The sequence below is a fragment of the Pyxicephalus adspersus genome, chromosome 3 (genome assembly GCF_032062135.1).
Source record: "Pyxicephalus adspersus chromosome 3, UCB_Pads_2.0, whole genome shotgun sequence".
Lineage (NCBI taxonomy): Eukaryota > Metazoa > Chordata > Amphibia > Anura > Pyxicephalidae > Pyxicephalus > Pyxicephalus adspersus.
The window spans coordinates 115,681,086-115,691,002 of NC_092860.1; positions in this window are offsets into that span (position 1 = coordinate 115,681,086).

A 9,917-nucleotide genomic window follows, 5' to 3' on the forward strand; every position below is an offset into this window, starting at 1 on the left:
TAAAAATATGCTTTTTTCTTAGCGCACATTAATGTTAAAAACATTTAAACAGCGCAAACATTTTTTTTTAGGGCTATGGGTAATGTGTATGCCATTAGAAAGAATGATTTTTTAGGGGAACAGTGACTTTTAATGCAACCCGCCAGTGTAAAGCTGCCGGAGATGCGCGGCTCCGGCAGCGAGCTTTTTCAGTTGCTGAATAGCGCGACGGCGTACGATTTCGGATCGCGAATACTAATGCGCGAGCGATCATCCGATTCTGCTTGATGAATCAGGGGCCATGTGCGCACAGCACTGACCTCAGGTCCAGAATCTTCTCTCAGTTCACTTTCTGTCTGATGACAAATTTCCTGGTGAATCGCTATCGCTGGATTCCACAAAGGACTCCAGATCGCTATCGCTGCGTTCGAATTCCTCCAAAACAGCGCTTGCGCCGGCGAGATGCCTTTTGGATGCCATGTGGTCTCCAGCAATAAGTCAGGAACAATCAAGGTCAAAGACAAAGTGATGAAGTGATACATTCAGGAAGTGATCAAAAAGTCATCAACAGGTCAGATCAAGGTCAGGGCTAATAGTGGGCAAAATGTAAATCAGGACACTGGGCAATGATGCTTGGTGCACTACAATATGTACTTTTACTTTTATGTTTATGTGTTTTTTACTGTAAAAAAAATTTAAAAGCAGATTACATAATCTGCTTTTAAATTTCCCGCCCCCAGAATCCATCACTCCACCGCATCACCCGGAAGATGTCACACATCTTGCCGGGTGATGCGGTGGGGATGTCCCTGCCTGCTCACTCTCCGGCTGATCTTTGAGTGATGCGGTGGGGATGTCCCCGCCCGCTCACTCTCCTGCTCGCATCACCCGGAGATCAGCCTCTGGGAGATGCAAGCAGGACCGCAGCTGGAGTAGATTCAGGGGGTGCTGCATGGTGATCCTGCATGGTGCATCGCATCTAACTGCAGATGTGTGCATCGGGGTGGTGGGGACCTGGGCGGTATTTAAAAGCATATTACTTGGTAATCTGCTTTTAAATTTCCCGCCTGGCCACGCCCCCGAACGGAGAAGCGCCCCGCCATTACAGCGGGATCGTAAGATCGCCGCTGGAGCGCAGGGATAAGGTAAGAGGGACCCCCAAAGTTACCCCGAGTGTGACTTGGGGTTACCGCTTTTTGCATTTTTTCCCACCCCGAGTCACACTCGGGATTACCGCTAGGGGGGTTAAAGCCTATTTACGGTTTAAGAATAAACATCAATGCTTCTAGGTGTCTTCATTCTCACCATTCTTACATTTTAAGCTGTAGCTCTTTTTCACTGAAGCACTGATACAACTGAGAAGAAGATTTAGGGATGTAGTCAACATAAGTGCCACCATTTTGTATGTAATTACATACAAACTAAAGTGTAGAGGTCTGCTTTAATGTTTCCTTTATTGAGGTGAACTTTTCCACCTAGTTTTGGCTTCCTCTCTAGTTTCAGATGTTTAGATTTACTTTTAAAGGCCTAGATCAAATATGTTTTTGTATCCCTTTTTTTCTATCCTTGCTTGTATATATTGTATTATATTAAATTTGCAGATTTGATGCACTGGAACTTACTGGAACACTGGAACTCATAGTGCTGTAGGAAACAAGATGAGATTAGACATTCCTCTTCTATCCAAGAGGACTGACACTCCTTGGCAGATAACTACTGGAACAAAAACATGACTATTTGCACTATAATGCACTATTATCCAATTTATTTATTAACTATTAGTGTGCTGATGGATAACTCTTTGTCTGATTGGCATTTTTTTTAGGACCACCTTCACCTGTCCTAATATTTAATAATAATTTAGATACTTATGAATTATAAATGTTAGAGACACCCCTCATATTCTTTAGAATATTCTAGTCAATGTCTTTGATTGACTTATATTCTCTATGTGTGTATCTGATAAACCTTCACTTGAATGTGGACACAGTCTCACTGTCTTCTTTTATTTCCCCCACTTTATTTATTGAGTGGGGATGAGCGAGAATGCCTCTGGCAATCTCAGGAAAATTTCCCGGAACTTGCGATGGGTCCACAAAATTTCAGCAAACTGATTTCACGGACCCAACGGAAGTTCCAGGAAATCATTACAGGAGGATTCCCGAGGCTGCATTCATTCATGCAGCCCTGGGAATACTTCTGTGTGTGATCCCCGGGCACTAGTGCATTGATCAGCACAGCCTGCGGTACTTTTTTTTTAGAATTTTTTTTTTTTTAAGGAAAATTTGATCTTGATCGGTGAGTTTACACCGGCCATTCTTGCTTACAATTTTGGTAAGCGAGAATGTCCAAATTTACCGTGAGATCGAGTTTCAAAATCTCGCTCGCTCATCCATATTAGTGGGTAGTCCATGACACAACAAACACAGGACAGAGAAAGGAAAAAAGTGGTAGGTTGTATATATTACACTTTTTGCTTGATGCCTTTTTGAAAATATACTTAAAATAACCACATAACAGAATAACAAATACAGATGCCTAATAAGTTTATCGGACACACTCCCTATGGTCAGTTGCCTTTAATAATACATTTCCTAAACATGAAAATAAGTATTTTTATGGCAGCTATCATAGGAAATCGGCAGCAGGTGTGATTATCATACTAACTTTACCACTCGATGCTTGGAGTCATATTACTACATCTGCTGCATAGTTGCATCTCTTGGGTGATTATACTGTGGTAATAAACACTTCTCTCTAATGACCTATTTCCTAATTAAGTATTATAATGTCTTCTATTAACAGATGCATGATTTTGTGCATAGTGTTTTAGAGGAACTCTGCACACAAATAAACATGTTATGCGTGTTTCTTGTTTTAACCTTTAAAGTTTATGCTTATTTGAATTTGATAGAAGGTTGCAAAGTATTTTTAGACAAGTATAGAAACTTGGATAGCTAAATACACAATTTAAATACATGTTTTTGCCAAAATGTTTGTAATTTTGTAACTCTAGTTATTTGCACACATATTCTATAAAACTAGCTTGAATATTACAAACATTACATTTTTTCAGTTTGGATGCCATCCGGCTAAATTGCCCAAATATTCGTCATTTAGCATTTCACCAACCTGGACATCATTAAGGTCAATGAAAAAGATATTCTGATGGTTTGTTTCAGTCTTAGGAGAGTCAATACAGCAAGTAAAATTCCTGAAAACGGCACAAAGAGACCAATGGATGTTTTAGAAACCCTGTATTAGTTGAAAAAGGTGCAGTTTAAATGGCATCATAGGAATATGTAAATCTGTCCATTTACAACTTTCTGGGGTCCCTTGATTGTGCTAATTGTACTATGGAAACAATAAGGGCCACATAGGGGACTAACAACAAAAAACCTGTATAATGGTAATATACCCTTTTTGAACACATCAGCATTTAAAAATAAATACTGTTGACGAATGTTGGTAAAACTCTGAGTATGAGCCTAAACTGCTGTCAGAGTATTAGCAGAACAACTATGCATTGTATGTCCCCCCCCCCCCCAAAAAAAAAATAACCACCATCTGTAATAAAGACATATGGCTATGGTGGGGACAGTATCGGATGCAAATCTGACGTGTGTACAGCAGCCGCCTGGCATCGTTCATGGATTCGTCCTGGTGACGAACGACTGCAATACAAGTGAAGAGAATTGAGAGACACTATGTAAAAAGGTTGTTTCCTTAAAAGTTGTAAGAAGGACTACAAGCTCAAGGATTCTTGGGAAGACACAATCAAGACAATCAAGTAGGGGTGAATAGCTGCTGATAACATATTCCAGACATTCCCCTTACACACACACATATCTTCTTTTTCAGCATGTAGACCTGGTACACAATCACGGCAAACAAAGTTTCCTTTTCTCTGAACCAGGAACAATTGCTGACCTACTTAACAAGAAAACAAGCACTAATGTTTCTACCACTCATTATAATGGCCAGTTTTATAAACAGATTTTAAGGGAACAATATTTATATTCATCATAAAGACATGGTTAAAATCTTTTTTTTTTTTTTTTTAGGCTGTAGACTTTATTTGAAAGTTTACATTCTGTGCGATACACAAGTTTGTACTGTATGCATTTGTTAAGCCACAAAAATCTGTTTGGAAAATTCATGAGTTTTGATATATAAAATGAACCAGCATCCTTAAGAAAAGAATGTTTTCCATCCTTTCGTACACTATTCAGATTCTCAGGGACAGCTTGCATTTTTTTTGTAATAATATTTTCAGAGATTGATATGGTATGAAAGATGTGTGAAGAAGGAGAGTTAAATATTGATTTCACATTATAATCTCACAGCTATTTAAATAAAAGGCATTAAATGAATGTGCAGTTTACATTTTCTGTCAAAGTCTGGTACACTAAACAGCTAATTGACATTGTAATATGACTTTTACAGACAGAATTGTAAGATATAAATTTAAATATATATATATATATATATATACATACATACAAACTAGGGCACACTGTGGTTAATGCTTTTTAAAAGGATGTAAACCACAGCCAATAAGTATCCCCATTACCTTTATTTTCTTAAGGTGGCTCTAGGCTGTCCACTAAGTGAATGATCAATTTACAAGGGATTGCTGCAGTCAATGGCATTTAGTAAGCTAAGTGATATATCGCTTGTGGGGGGATATTTCAATGTACTATGCAAATAGCCAATATTCCAGTTCACACACCTGTAACTCCTATTAGTACCTTCGCTTTCCCTATATTTATTGTCATTCCAATACCACTGGCATGGCTGCCAATTCTTGCCCCTTGCAAATTTGCATAGGCCCCCCACCCAAAGAACAAAAGAGAGGAGAATCTGGAGGCACGTGTCAGCAATTGTCTTTGTTCTAACACACATACATTAATCATATTTACACTAACATACCCAAAATCTGCATACATGTCCATCAGATGGGTATTGTTCTATCGTGGCCGCAGCCCCTAAAGCATTTGGGTAAAACCCTTGGCACAAAGGCTACTATTTTAGTCCATACCATTTCCTAATGCTTTTCAAAATGCCTTCTAATAGGGAATAATTAATAAAAAGATGGAAAGCATGGTAAGCACATGGTGAGTTGGAGCTCTGCTAGAGGCCCAGGGAGATACTTCACCATTTAACGATACATGCTATACAGCTCATCTGAGCATAAAAGTACTAAATTATACTCTATCACCAGGATGGCACAAACTATTCCTAAAGCATCCTCTCAGTTTTGAGATTTGTTGGGCTTAATATTTCCCTTTGTTGTCCAAATATGTACGACTGGGACTGTTGGAGAACATAGCACTTTCCCTTCTCTGCACTTTTTCCTCCCCCTCTGTGCCCTTTACCCTCCCCCTCCTTTACATTCTCCTATATTTACCTCTCTGAACGTTTCTTTCTAATTTTCTTTCATTCTAGGATTTTGGTTGTTTTTATCTGGCACTTTACAATCAAAGTCAAGATATATTTACATAAAGTGTTGATACATAGCTAGCTCTTAGCTCTGAAATTGTTTTTACAAGTTTGTTGTATCATATTTTTTTAAACATTGATTTTCTTACTGTTTGTCCTTTTTGCTGTTAATTATATTCTAAAAAAGTGTTTCATTAAAATAGATTTCACAAATACAAATACAGTACACTGTATACATAACTCATACCTGAGCTCTTCTTGGAGCCCTTGACTCTGGGTCACCAGCAGCAGCTTCCTTAGGCTCTGAGCACTGACATCATTAACTGTATACCAGGGAACAGGTATAACTCTGGGTGACAGGTCCACTTACTGACCTGCTCAGTTTTACAGTGCCCTTGCTCTCTCTGAAGTAAATATGTCAGTGCGAAGAGTTGTGTGGATGATAGTAATAAAATTCTCACTTGATCAGACTGTTATCTTGTCCCTGTTTTACTTCTCATATTGTGCCAAGCAGAACTTCTTCTGTTCACTGTCTTCATTGTTACTTTTTAAATAGATCCTTTAAAATCTAGAAACAATAGATCACAAATACAGGACATACACCACAAACAATGATTGTGATATTATGCACTCTTTGATCCCAAATCCCTTATGAAATAATGTAGTGCAGAGCAAAATAGTTTTCTTAAGCAAGAACTGAATCTATTGAGCAGAAGTATATTAACCTGAATATGAACAGCCTTTCCTTCTGTCTTGTTTTGTTTAAATTGGAAAAGAGTGGAAACTAAAATAGACAATTCACTATGAGATGCTGTAGTCTTAGTGTGGCAATTCATGTCAATATTGCTTATAGTATTGCATTGTCAGATATATTAGCAGTAAATTTGGTGCCTGTGGTAGTAGGTATCTTCAGCACTAATAGTAAAATACTGGTCGGGCAAGTTAAGAAGGATAAAGTCCATCAGTCCCAAACAGTATTGTATTTAGATATGTATCATATATTATTTTTGTATATGGTATATTTTCTTCCACTTCCTCCTTGCAATCTTCGACCATCCTGATTGGCAGGGCCAGGATGAGAAAACATCCCTTGATGAGTTATTCGGGGGCAGGGTGAGTTCATCCAGTCTTGGCAAACGCAGGGGAAGCTGTGATTGCTGGGTATCCTGGCTACCAAAGCTTAGGCTGTGTATATGCAGCTGACCTTTTTAATAGTTCCACGGAACAAAAAGGCAGGTGAGAATCAATATTGCAGAAGGTACATCGCCTGTCCTTTTCTGCCGTAATGGCCTTCCTAATCCAACCTTTTAAAAAAAATAAATGTATGTACCTGTGCTTCAGAGCTGGCCATAGAAGTTTAACAGTTCATGTAAAAGCAATAATTCACTTATAATTTTAGTATGTATTGCTGCTTTACACATTTCCATATAGATAAAGAAGGGCAAGAAAAACGCTTACATGACTTACTAAAACACATTTTTTTCTGAAGTTTAAAGGTTAACTTTTTCTTAATTTGCATATTTTTTAATCATCACATTAAATAAAACATTGTGAGGAACTGAAACCCCTATTGTCGGATATTTAGTGCTTGGCAGTGTTTAGAATCTTTGACACAGCTTTGGAGTTTTTCATGTACTAGGGTGACCTGATGCATTCAAAAAGAATTTTGGATTTTCCTTTTTGATTTGAGCAAACCATTGAGTCTGTCAACAATTTATGCAACATTTACATGGTGGTAAACTTTACCTAATCCCAACATCAGAGTAAAAGATGTCCTAACATTTTTAAACACTCCTAAAAACAGTGGTTTCATCATTCACTTAATCAGTAAAAAGTAGAACATACTATATAATACATCAATACATTTTTTAAAATAGGTTGAGACAAGAATAATTGTTTTTAGCACTATTACATAAACAAAAAAATATGCAGTTTCACTCTTTCACATGTAAATGAACCTGATGCACAAACCCACACTTTTTTTCAAATATGGTTTACCTGTTAATAATTGGTTTAAAATAATAAGCCATTCCCATATATATTTGGTTTTGGAGGATAATGTTAGTAAAATATATTCAAGTATTGCAAAAAGAGTCTACATATTTATTGTCAGTGAACCATAAACAAGCTAATTTATTAAAACATACTGCTTGTTATCCTGTGAATCTTATAAACACATGCCCCTTAAAAGTAAATGGTATTAAAATATGAGCCTATTTGTATATATACTTCATGATATCTCTACAAGAAATACATAACCCCTGGGGTTAACAAATTAATGCAAGGGTTGCTTTAATTATATGTACTAATGAGCAAAGTATTCAGTCTGTCAACACAAAATGTATAACTTCTATGAAAAAATGTGATATAAAGCCTAATTAACAAACAATATAAAAAACATTATACATACATTTGTGTTCACTTCATTCATTCTTTCATTATAACACACTGACAATAGTATATATTAAAGAATGAAGTATATCTCTTTTAACATAAAATATTATCAGATAAACCATATCTGCATTTAATTAAAACATGTTATTGTTAATGCAAATTTTAAATGTGATATTAAAATGGTCCATGAACACCTAAACCTCAGTATTAAACACAGTCAATAAATTTTTTAATTTTTATTGTGCTGATATAGTGGTAAAAATTATTTTACCTGAAAGATTTTTATGGTGTCTGTTCAAAAGAAAATTAATCTTTTAAGGGTCTGTGTAACATTTAAGCAAAATCCTATGCATACCTTAAACTGATATTCACAGCTCCCTGACAAGGACATTTAAAGCAGAATTTAAAATTTACCATCAATAAATCTGAACATCAATTCAACCCATTGACTGAACTGTTTTCATTTGTAATGTGGACAAAAGGACTTTTCTAAAACAGGAAAAACTAGCAGGATGTGGTAAATAGAATGTCTAATGAACCACATTGAAAATTAGCTATTGATGGCAACTGAATTTTTTTTTTATTATAGTAGTATTACAAGGTGATTTAAATGTTCTTCTTCAACATATTGTGGTAAGTTTTTTTGTTCTGTGTGAATTGAGATAAGTGAATGTACATGACCAATTATATTTTATTACTTTAATGTATTTGAAAGGTATTATGCAGATGTGAGCAAATGTATTGTGGAGAACACTACAAAGTAAATAAATGATACCATGACAATGACATGTTAGGGGGAGTTAGCCACAAGTGTCCCCCACTTGCACCTACTTTTTTGTTCACCTACACCTCCCCAACCCAGTGAATTTTGGGTTCAAGAATTTTTTTATGTTCTAATAGCACCAAGGTAATCACATATTAGGGAGAGTTAGCCACACGTGTCCCCCACTTACAGTTTCTGCACCTATCTGTTCCAGAAAAAATTGAGGTTCAAAGAATGGAAGCAGACAGGGTAGCATAGTGTGACAGTCAAAGTTTTATGAGCTGACAAGTGTAAATTTAGTGGCTGTACCCCATTGCTCCTTGCTATGTAAGTAGCCTGGGGGTTACCAATTTGCTAGTTTTTAAACAGTATCCCCAAAATTGTATTTTCAATTTTAAAACTTGTGACCCCAAATAGCTGGTAAAAAGCAACCCCCTATGGGAACTCAGGTGGACTTATGGGAAATTCGCTCTGCTGTGAGCACCGGATCTAATTCTTCTGCCTATAGGGCTGCCAAAGCACCAGGACTTACAACAATAAATCCATGAAAATAGAGGGTTTTATAGCAATTGTCCTGATTTATTAAAGCTCCCCAAGACTGGAGAAAATACACATTCATCAGTGAACCTGGGTGATCCAGCAAAACTTGATTGTACTGTGTGTTTGTCAAACTGTGTTCATAGTAGAAGAGAATTTTTCTCTAAATGTCCCCAGTCTTCCCACTTGACAAATGCCAAGCATCATTCAACCTGGACGTAATATAGGTATTGTATACAGCATTTCCTTTGTATACAGCAACATCTTACTCTATAGGAGTCTTAAGAATAAACCCAGAAAGAAGTGCATTCAGTACCAAGGTCCTAAAGTTCTAAAGTCCATTAACTAAATGTAAGTTTTAAAGGTTTATTAAATACAGATGATTAAATGGACTGTTGTTCATTTAAAAGACCATTTCTAAAACAGAGTTGTCTAAAATATGGGAGGGTAAACGATTGCACATCAGATGTGCTAATGTTTTATCAACTTTTTTTTGTGAGCTCTTCAATATGTAAGACAAATAAAGTGATTGGAAGATGAGCATATTGATGGGTTCATATTTATGGACATGAATGTGTGGTAATACATTGGCTCTGCTCCAGTGGTTTGTAATACAGAATACAGTTGAACCAGCCCGGAATAGTGATATTTGCTGTCCTATAATATAGGAATGCTTGCTTGTTGGATTGCAAGCACGGATTTGATATTACTGCCAATTCATTGTATTTTCACACAGCCACCATTTTTTCCAGGTAAAACTGCAATGACTTTTAAATGTGATATTTGTATCAGAATTGCTGAG